The sequence below is a fragment of the Dendrobates tinctorius genome, unplaced genomic scaffold (assembly GCF_039654945.1).
Source record: "Dendrobates tinctorius isolate UK_male_01 unplaced genomic scaffold, ASM3965494v1 ptg000030l, whole genome shotgun sequence".
NCBI classification, from domain to species: Eukaryota; Metazoa; Chordata; class Amphibia; order Anura; family Dendrobatidae; genus Dendrobates; species Dendrobates tinctorius.
In genome coordinates this window covers 35,470,215-35,481,723 of record NW_027361698.1, presented here as the reverse complement: position 1 = coordinate 35,481,723, position 11,509 = coordinate 35,470,215, and the positions used below count along the sequence as shown (strand labels likewise).

The following is an 11,509-nucleotide window of genomic DNA, read 5'->3' as shown; positions in this document are numbered from 1 at the left end:
CTGGGAATTCTGAAGGAAAAGGAGATTCTGTACCGATGGGGATATCCCTTCCAACTCATTGCCAAAACGGATGGAAAGTCTACTACCTCCTCTGCACCTTGGGGGACCTGACAAAATTCCTAGGAACGTTTGAACTAACCATAGTGGGACTTCCAGAGTGGCCAACTCCAAGATCCATATACCCTCTACCGATCAGAGAGCAATTGAAGTTGGTTCAAGCAAGAACAGGACTGAGCAGAAGATCCCGTCCTTTCAGCAAATAACATATTGAAATCGGATGAACAGGATTTAACTATTGATATATAGAGAGGGGTCCCTCTGGGACATACTTATATTGAGTTACGCACCTCACCTCTGATGGGGCTACATCTCAGGTCACTCGATTCAAAGTTATACCAGTTCGCTAACTAAATATGCATAATATTTCACGGTATTGGCATTTATACTGCCTGGCATATGGTTATAGGTTTATATTTCTATTTATTCTCAAATTAATTCTTCCAGCTGCTCGTCTACATATTCTCTCACTTTCCCCAAAACCGGGGGCTGGGCATCTTCAACCAACCAATCGTGAACCCCATCCCACCAAGGCTTGACTAAGCTGATATGAAATAGCTGGTGTACTTCCTTTTTCTTTGGTTGGAAAAACAATATTATAGTGGCTCTCACAAACCCTTTCCAACACTTCATAGGGTCTTTGCTACTTGGAGAGGAATTTGTTCTCCACTGTGGGCATCAACACTTGCACCCAATCCTCAGGTTTAAATTGTTTCACCCGAGTCAACTGACTATAGCCCCTGGATTGTGCCTTGAGGAGATGCTCTTTTGCTTGGTACGTTACCTTGGTCACTTGACATTATGCCTGTTAGAAACGGCAGAACGCACTAAATAAAAATAAATAATAAAGTGCATTCGCCGCTCGGGGTCCACTGTGCAGTAGATGTTACACCGCTGCTAGGTGATGACAGACAAGCAATATGGCGGTATAATGCGCACGGGTTAAACTTCACACAAAGTGCGCAAAGCGGGCTCTGTTCACACACAGAGGCGCCGCAACATAAACATACAAAAACACTGAGCCTGTTAGTATCACAGGCCTCAGGTAAATGCACACACGGTATCAGGTCACAGGAGCAGGACCTAAGACAGAGGAGCTGCGTCCGTCTAGCCCTACCGTGTGTGCAGCGTTGCTACTGCGAGCGCCAAGAAGGGCTTCAACTGCAGCGCAGCATATGACACTGCCGCAGGACGACACAACTACAAAGCAGGCGCAATGTCGGACACTAGCGCAGAGGTGCGGTGTGCACAGTGGCCTAAGGCTTGCCACTGACTGGCGCTGACTGCTGAACTAATTCCCTATCCACATGCGTAATATCAGAGGGAAGAGGTTTCTTAATAAGTCAGTCACCAGAATCATACATCCGTCACCATTCACACATAGCAAGTATAGTCTACAATGGTAACCGCAAATGGAGTTTTGTGCCGGACGCGCCTCGAGAATGGCGCAAGACACCTCCATGGGCTCTGGGAGTGGAGTCTCTGGCTCGGGTGGTTCCAGAGGATCAAAAAAGTTGGGAGCCGAGGTAACCTTCCGTTTGGATTGAGCACGCTCCAGGCTGCGCTCCGAAAAATGGAGATCAATGCGGGTGGAAATCAGCTCTTCCAAACTTGCAGGAACCTCTCTGGTAGAGAGAGCATCCTTAACATGCTCCGCCAAACCTCTCCAAAACACAGGGATGATTTCTTTGTCAGACCACTCCAGCTTGAAAGCCAGTGTCCGAAAACGAACGGCATACTGACTAACCAAGAGGGAGTCCCGGGTTAAAGCAAGTAGCTGAGGAGAGGTGTCGTGCGTGACCCATGGTCCCAGGAAGACCTGCTTAATAGCTGTTAAAAACTGAGCAGCGGTCCGAACCTCTGGGTCCCCACGCTCCCATAGTGGCGTAGCCCACTCCAACGCCTTGCCTGACAGAAGGAAAACAATAAACCCCACCTTGGCCCGTTCCGTAGGGAATCGCGCAGCCAGTAACTCCAGCTGTATAGAGCACTGGCTGACGAAACCCCTACAGGAGGCGCCATCGCCAGAAAATTTATCGGGCAACGGGAGGCGGGTAACTGTCGGCGCGTGGGAGGACGTGGACATACGAGAAACTGCGTCTGCGATTGCCTGTACAGCAGCTTCAGTGGATTTCGCAGCTGAGATAGCACTCTCAAGAGTAGCCAACCGGCCCTCGAGCTGCCGAATATACTGTAAGAGTTGCTGCTGTTCTGCCATCACTAGCCAGACCTTGGCGCTAGTATAATGTTAGGAATGGCGGAACGCACTAAATAAAAGTAAATAATAAAGTGCGTTTGCTGCTCGGGGTCCACCGTGCAGTAGATGTTACACCGCTGCTAGGTGATGACAGACCAGCAATATGGCGGTATAATGCGCACTGGTTAAACTTCACCCGAAGTGCGCAAAGCGGACTCTGTTCACACACAGAGGCGCCGCAACATAAACATACAAAAACACTGAGCCTGTTAGTATCACAGGCCTCAGGTAAATGCACACACGGTATCAGGTCACAGGAGCAGGACCTAAGACAGAGGAGCTGTGTCCGTCTAGACCTACCGTGTGTGCAGCGTTGCTACTGCGAGCGCTAAGAAGGGCTGCAACTGCAGCACGGCATAGGACACTGCTGCAGGACGACACAGCTACAAAGCAGGCGCAATGTCGGACACTAGCGCAGAGGTGCGGTGTGCACAGTGGCCTAAGGCTTGCCACTGACTAGCGCTGACTGCTGAACTAATTCCCTATCCGCATGCGTAATATCAGAGGGAAGGGGTTTCTTAATGTAGAAAAATATATATATATATCTTCTTGCACGGTTGAGAATCAAAAAGTAAAAGCAATGTTGAGGATAAAATAAATCTTGTTTTTAATTGTTCATTCAAAAAGTGATTACAAAAATGAAGAAAAGTAAGTTCATGACATGCAATAATTATTTGAAGAGAAAACGAGCATTGTTCTTACATATAGTCTTGAGCAGCTGTGTTGTCCGGGTGTTCGAGAGTCTCAAGGGATATGAGATCTCCTGAACAAGAGTTAGACCGGCTTTATATACTATTCTGACCTATAAATTACAACCACATATGGTGGCTTGCCACTATGTTCAGAAGTTCTTCCATATTAAGTGAACCGTAGTTATTTTAACAATATGTATACAGTTATTTATGCATTACCTTAGTCTGAGATATTTAAGCCTAAAGTCTGAGATCTTTAGAACCATTCATTATCTCTAAATAGTCACATTTTGACAGCTTTGACTATCTTGACCTATACATTTGACAAGAGAGACAGCTGTGTGAGCCAAGGAACTCAGAATAGCTCAGTCACACTCTAACCAGAGCCTCTGCTAGCTGGACTAGACTCTGTATATTTTTTATTATAGAAATACTGATATTTTACAGTCCCCCCTGATTATGATTTGAGAAATATCATAATCAATCCTAACTCATTCTCTCACCATTCGTATCACATTCATTCTTTATTCTGAAAACCTTGTATCACCATCTGCCCTGAATGTCATCTGAATTTTCAAACCTATTGTAAAAACAAAAATTAGATCAGAGAGTTATATTTTTTTTCGTTTTAACATCTCTCTTAAAATATCATCTTCCTTTTTCATTTCTATCTTTATATTCTTATAAATTCTCCTAATTTTACACATAATAATTATTTGATATATTATACACAGCAAAACTATGATAAATAAAATAACGATCGGATTAGACAATACATTTCCTGCTGCCATTTTCGCTGAAGACTGTGACCAACTAGTTACAGATTTTCCTAAATTTCTCCACCAAGATGAGCCTGACATACTCGTCCATTCATGTTCAATATCATTTAGATTACCTTGTTCATGTCTAAATACAATTTCAGCTTCTTTTAATTGTTTTGTCAGCAGATTTAATAAACCCTTGTCTTTCTTTATTTCATTTGTCCACAAATCCCAAGGGAATTTATTGACTTGTGACAAATTGAACTGGATCGGAAGGATTTTCAGACGTCTTGAGCTTATTGACGTAATATTAATACTTCCTTCCTTCTTTGTGAGAGTTTTAACATTTCCCTCAATACAATATAAACCCATTGTCAGATTTTCGACATGTACACAAGATGAGAAGAATGCAGAAACTGCTTCTTTTCCTGACATGACTTGGAAACAAGTTTTGTTAGTGCTTACTGGTGTCACCAAGTCATGTATCGTGTGGACATTCTCAACTCTGGCATAACAAGAAGTATGATTATGGAAACATGAATGATAAATGACTTTATCCTGTCCAGGTAGACACATTACCTTGGAAACAAAATTTAAGCATGACGAAATGTAAACCCATGCAAATGTTTCCAGTAATATCTACTGAATCGTCCGGTATGTCCTCATCTATTAAGCTTTGTAGATTCGTTCCTCTTGGTTTCCTTGGATGTAAAGTTCCTTTGAAAAGTTCCTTCACTTCACTAGTATTTGTTCCATGGTGTGAAATATCTTCAGCGTAGATCACAGTTGAAACAGTACAAAACAGCAGAAATGTGATTCCCATCAGATAGTAGCTTTTCCTGGGAAATGTCTTTTTCTCCTGAAGGATTGGTGTTGAATCCCTTCCATCAAGGACGTGGAGTTTCGTATTCCAGTTCTTATTGGAATCCATTTCTTCCTAAAAGAAATGCAGTATCATTATTTTGCAATATACAGTTTGCATTGATCAACATGTACCCACAATTTTTGTTGTCTGCGGGTATTTTTAACCACCTTAGATGCTCGTTGCACAAGAATCATCACTTGTCCCATGGTTTCGATAATTTCAAAGGGACCTTCCCAATTACTTTCCCATGGTCCATTCTTCCTGAAAGTTTTAATCATCACTAGAGCCCCTTTCTTGAATTTGGATACATATGGTGGCTCCATTCTCTGCATTCTTGATGCAGCATGTGGAAGAATCGTTTTCAAATTTTCCTGTAACAATTGCAACCATTTGGACCTTACAACAGCATCTTTTTGTGGTGTAGACAAAAATGGTTCATGAGGAAAAATCAATGGCATTTTTCTTCCTGTCATCAGTTCAAAAGGAGTAAACTGAGTTGTGGCAGAGGTTGTTCCTCTTACACTCAACAGTACAAAAGGTACTGCATCAACCCAAGTATTGCCTTTGTCCAATAACATCTTGGCAATTCTGGATTTTATTGTTCTATTCATCCTTTCCACAATACCAGCAGACTGTGGATGGTAGGGTACATGAAACTGTTGTCGTACCCCTAGAATAGCACAAACGGCTTGCATGATTTTTCCTGTAAAGTGACTTCCTCGATCAGAGGTGATCATTCTTGGGATCCCCCAAGTACAAAAGACATGATTAACTAATGCTCTAGCTGTAGACAAAGCATCATCTTTCCTGACAGGTAAAATTTCAACCCACTTAGAAAAAACATCTACTACAACCAATGCATACCTGAGACCATTTTTACCTGATGGTAACGGTCCAATGTAGTCGATTTGTAACGTAGACCATGGACCATCTGCAGGTGCGATTCGGAGTAGTGGCGGTTTCTGTCCTTTTGGTCTTGGATTAATTTGGGCACAAATGAGACATGATTGAACAACACTTTGCACTGTCTCTTCCATCTTTTCCCAGTAAAATTTCTCTCTGAGAATGCCTAACAATTTTTGTTGGCCCAAATGACCCAAACTTTCATGATTGTATTTTGTGAACTCAACCTGTAGATGTCTTGGGACAACAGGACGCAACTCCCCGTTTAAGTCATGACACAAAACCCCGTTTTCACAAACAAAGGGAGGTTTTGGATCAACCCGGGAAGCAACAAGAGATGAGTCTTTTTCTTGTTCTTCCGCAAAAGAAGGGATATGCGTGTCTGTTCTTTGAACTGCTGAAACCTCGAGAGGTTCAGGTTCAAACACCTCTTCTCCTGTCAGGGCTGCCTCTTTGGCTAGCATATCTGCGGTTGCATTTCCAACAGATAATTCATCATCAGATTTTTTATGGGCCGGAACCTTGACAATAGCAAAACCATTAGGGTTTTTTGATGCTATCCTGAAAATTGTCTTCAGTGTGTCACTGTGAACAAGAGTCTTATTAGATGAATCTACATAGCCTCTTTTTTCCCAAACTGACAAGTAATCTGTCAGTGATCTTACAACATAAGAGCTATCACTGTAGATCACAATGGGACACTGATCATCTGCTTCATTCAGCTGTAGTACCATTTTTACTGCTTCTAGCTCTGCTCTTTGAGCTGAAAAATGACTCGGTAATTTGTGCTTCACAACCTGTCCTCTTTTGGGATAAAAAATGGCATATCCTGAATAATAGTGCCCATCTGAATAGAATCTGGAACCATCTACAAAAATTGGTTCGTCTGTTACCTCTGCTTTCCGTCTGAAAAGTGATGGACTTGGATCCTGAAAAGACTGTAAACAATCATGAGTTTGTCCTTCATATTGCATCAGCTGAGGAAGAACATATTTGGCCTTGTAATCTACCTCAATTTGTTTGGGAGACAATGACAATAACCAATGAGCAAATCTCTGATGTGACACACCTGGGATATTATTCTCAAAGAGAAGTTTTAGTGTAGAGTGAGGAGTTTGCAAAATGATTTTGTTGAACCCGACAATATGTTCGGTTGCTTTGACTGCAAAGTACACACCTACCAAGTGTCTTGCACAGGTCTCAAAACCTTTTTCAACAGGTGAGAGAAGTTTTGAAAAATAGCCCAAAATTCTCCACTCTTCTCCCTGTAATTGCAGTAATACAGCAGAAACAGATGTTCCTGATGTATGCACTTGCAAAGCAAATGGAGCCGAAGGATCTACTGTGGACAAAGCAGGTGCATTTTGTAAATTCATTTTCAATTGTTCAAATGAGGTTTGCTGTTCATCACCCCAAGGACCAAAGTAATCACTGTTTTCACCTTTCAAAAGATCATATAAAGATCTGGCCTTATCTGCAAAATTCTCAATGAAATCCCTTGAATAATTCATAAGACCTAAAAAATGTCTCAATGCCTTGTGTGATGTCGGAATTGGTAGGGAAGCAATTGCCTCAATTCTTTCCTGCAGTGGCTGCCTTTTTCATGGACTCAACAGCACCCCTAAAAATCTGACCTCAGTCTGCATCAATTTGACCTTTTTGGTGTTCAATTTCAACCCTGCATCATGCAGCAACTCAAACAATTCTGTCAGAAGAGAAACATGTGTCTCTTTATCCTCTGTAGACAATAAAATATCATCCACATATTGCAGAATGCAATCAGGCCTCGAAAATCTGGATAATACCTTTGCCAATGCCTGATGAAAAACACTAGGTGACAAATGTGCTCCTTGAGGTAACCTGCAAAACAGATATTGCTCGTCCAAGAAAGTAAATGCAAACTTATACTGACAACTCTTTTCAAGAGGTATACTGAAAAAACCATTGCTAATGTCCAGTACAGAAAAGTATTTGGCCTTTGCATTTAACCTTGCCATCATGTCATGAGTATCTGCCACAATTGGTGCGACATTGGGTGTATGCTTATTGAACATCCGTAAATCCAATATCATTCGATAAGAACCATCAGATTTCAAAACACACCACAAAGGATTGTTACTTACAGAATTAGCCTTTCGGATAACACCTTGATCTAACAATTCCTGTATGATCTTTGACATAGAGTCAATTGATTCTGGAGGCAATTTATACTGACGCTGTGGCGGGGGATCACGCCCCTCCACATTCACGATAACGTCTTTCATTGTTCCAACCTGATTCCTGAACTGAGCCCAAAGAGAAGGAAAAAGCTGTACAATTTCTGTCAATACCTCGTCATCATTAGTGTCAGGCCACAAATGGTCAGATGACACCACATCATTCAAGCAAATACTTCCAACATGGCTATAATCATTAGGATCAATGACTACCGGTTTACAACCATTGGAATCTTTCCAGATCACTTGATTTCCTAGGTCAACTACCCATCCGAATTTCTGCATAAAATCTGTGCCAAGTATATTTTCAGAATCACGACAATACCAGATGTCAATTTCTGTTTTGAAAGAACTAGGTATTTCCAAAATCACATTGGGAACTAAGGTTGCTTTAGTTCCACCTTTTCCACTGAAACCGACAATTGTACAAACTGGTGAATCTGGGTTTAGCTTCAAATCAAGGTTTGTAACACTTAACTGAGCTCCTGTGTCAATAAGAAATACAGCATTCTGTCCTGCTAAACTTACTTTGATAAATGGTCTTCCACAGTCATCCAATGTAACTCGAGTCACAAATTCCAATGGATGTGGTACAGGAATAGTCTGTGATTGTCAGAAAGATGAAGGAGATGGGAGAAGACCAGTGTCCTTTTTAAAAGACCTTGGAATTCTATCCCTTGACTCTGTTTCCTTCACTGTCATTTCTCTGATCTGTCTGATTAATGGTGCATATGGTGACTGTGTTTGTCTGTTGGCAGTATGAGCAGGTGCAGATGATTGTAATGCAGGTGCGGAAGGTGTGGTGTATGATTTTGGCATGAGTCCGTTTTCCCTTCCAAGCTTACCTGTTCCTTGTGTACCCATCTCTGATTCTGCTCTCAAAAATTTCCTGCACTGCCACTTCAAGTGTCCAGGTATACCACAAAAATAACAATGGATATTGTTCCTTTGTGTAGTATTTTTACCTCTATGCTCAATGTAATCCCTGCTCTTGGAGAATACTGTGGCTCTAGGTTTCAGTTGACTGTCTTCCTTCTCATGAACTACCGCTATTTTAGCCTTGACCTGATTTTGTTTCATGGATCTCCTTATTCTGTCAATAAAAACTGTTGCTTCTTGCAATGATGGCTGAGTGTTAGCCAATTGCACTGAGGCAGGATCTAAGTACTTGAACTTCTTTACAAAAAATTTGATCATGGATGCTGGCTCTTCGTGAGGCCTGAGATCCATTACCATCCTATAGGCCTGTTCAAACTTTACCAAAAAAGAGAATGGGTCTTCAGAAATATTTGTTTGTAAACTCCCTAAAATATCAACTGTAGGCATGTCTTCTCCAGTTGTAAACAATACTAATTGTCTAAGTCTGTCTTCTTTTGTACTATGTGTCATTTCATTCTCATCATTTAATCTGGGTGTGGTCTGTAATCTTTTTCCCATATGTGAAGGTAACCAAACTTTGAATATTTTATTCTTTTGCTCATCATTCAGATTGTATTTGTCTGTGTTTGATTCAAAAGTGTCCGCATTATAAAAGGCATCCATCTTATCATTGTAATTTGGAATGTCTTTTACAATTTTCATTAGCTGATCGTGTATTTTCAGATTAATGCGTGCTGCTCTGTCATGTAATTTTTTCCGTTGTAATTCTACTGCCTCTAATTCCTCTACTGAAGCATCTGGATTTTGCATATTTGGTACAAATGAAGAGGCAACACCGTCCTCCTGTTTACCTGTTGATCTTGTGTTAACAGAAACCCTCTTTATATCTTGTCGTAATTTAGACAATAACTCTGTCCTGGTATCTATTTGATCTTCCAATTGTTCTATATGTTCTGACAAAATCAAACAATTTGGACAATCAAAGTAATCCCCGTCAGACTCTTGTGTATCACATGGTGTGTCAGTGTGATTAATGTCTTGTGTGACAATGCATGTTTTATAGGTGTTAGGTTCAGTTTTCTCAAAGACTAAGCTATTATACACATGAACTAGCTGCATAACATTCTGAAGTTTCCTTTGTAATTTTCTTACTGAGAAAAACCTTTTGTCAATTTTAACATTTTCTGCCTCACATTGATTATACAAACTAGACCATAATTGGGCATCCGTATGATTATGAACAAACTTGAAATCTATGTTACTTTTCTTAGCATAATCATGTATAAAATCCATTATATTTTTTCTCACCTATTGAGAGTCTTTCCCGTCAATGGATGGTCCTCTGTGTCCTTATGCAATCCTCAGATCTCCGTCTGGATGAGACGCATGCAGCTCTTTACGATCCTCACCCGTCGTCTTCAGGTTCAGTGTGATCTTTGTGCCGTGAAATAGTGGAATTCCTGAGGAAGCTTGTACAACAGGTGGTTTTTAGCAGAGTTCGTGCTCCCCCCTTGTACAATCGAGGAAGGAATGCCAGCCAAAATTAGCACAAAAGATCAGTCTGGCTACGGCTCGCCAAAATGTAGAAAAATATATATATATATCTTCTTGCACGGTTGAGAATCAAAAAGTAAAAGCAATGTTGAGGATAAAATAAATCTTGTTTTTAATTGTTCATTCAAAAAGTGATTACAAAAATGAAGAAAAGTAAGTTCATGACATGCAATAATTATTTGAAGAGAAAACGAGCATTGTTCTTACATATAGTCTTGAGCAGCTGTGTTGTCCGGGTGTTCGAGAGTCTCAAGGGATATGAGATCTCCTGAACAAGAGTTAGACCGGCTTTATATACTATTCTGACCTATAAATTACAACCACATATGGTGGCTTGCCACTATGTTCAGAAGTTCTTCCATATTAAGTGAACCGTAGTTATTTTAACAATATGTATACAGTTATTTATGCATTACCTTAGTCTGAGATATTTAAGCCTAAAGTCTGAGATCTTTAGAACCATTCATTATCTCTAAATAGTCACATTTTGACAGCTTTGACTATCTTGACCTATACATTTGACAAGAGAGACAGCTGTGTGAGCCAAGGAACTCAGAATAGCTCAGTCACACTCTAACCAGAGCCTCTGCTAGCTGGACTAGACTCTGTATATTTTTTATTATAGAAATACTGATATTTTACACTTAATAAGTCAGTCACCAGAATCATACATCCGTCACCATTCACACATAGCAAGTATAGTCTATACTAGCGCATGGCCGAACGGCCATGCGCACTTTTTATAGCCATGCGGGACCTTCCAGATCTCCGAGATGGACCAATGAGATCGGGAGCAGGACCTGGGCACATGACTCACGATCTCCAATGGGAGATCGTCTCATGAGCACGCCCAGTATGAGCACAGAGGAACTTAGACTCTGGAGCAGTCTGCTGCAAAGTAATCTTCTCTGCAGTAGATAGACAGCAGGAGACCGCAAAATGTGAGGCTCTGGATTCCTGCAGAGCAGACGCAGAAACCTGACGCCTAACAATGCCAAGCCACAACGTGGAACCCGGGCTCTTGGGGAACAACATTTAGCACCCTTATTTTAATGGGAGTATTTTTTTAACTGAAGTCCCTGAGTTGGGTCATTCCAAAGTTTTCCCTGGACACCCCCAGCTATTAGCATCAGAGGATGCTTCTTTCTCATTGTCGCCAACCAGTATCGATAACAGAAGCTTGTCGACCATGGCATATGATGAGGTTTCTTCAGTTGTGACCTGATTGTCAGCCGAGCTACCAACTGGTAGCGCTTTCCTCCACAAATCCCAAAACAGAGGAAGATCACAACCAACAATTACAGGATGCAACATATTTTTGACCA

At 41.2% G+C, this 11,509-nt stretch overlaps 1 long non-coding RNA gene across 1 annotated transcript; it reads right to left on the bottom strand.

Annotated features, from left to right (window-relative positions):
- Positions 1-2,897: 2,897 nt before the first annotated feature.
- Positions 2,898-10,135, bottom strand: LOC141086201 (uncharacterized). The gene is made up of 2 exons (XR_012231534.1): positions 9,939-10,135; positions 2,898-4,704 (listed from the first exon to the last, which is right to left on the bottom strand). It is a non-coding gene; the product is annotated as an uncharacterized lncRNA (long non-coding RNA).
- Between the last annotated feature and the right edge of the window lie 1,374 nt (positions 10,136-11,509).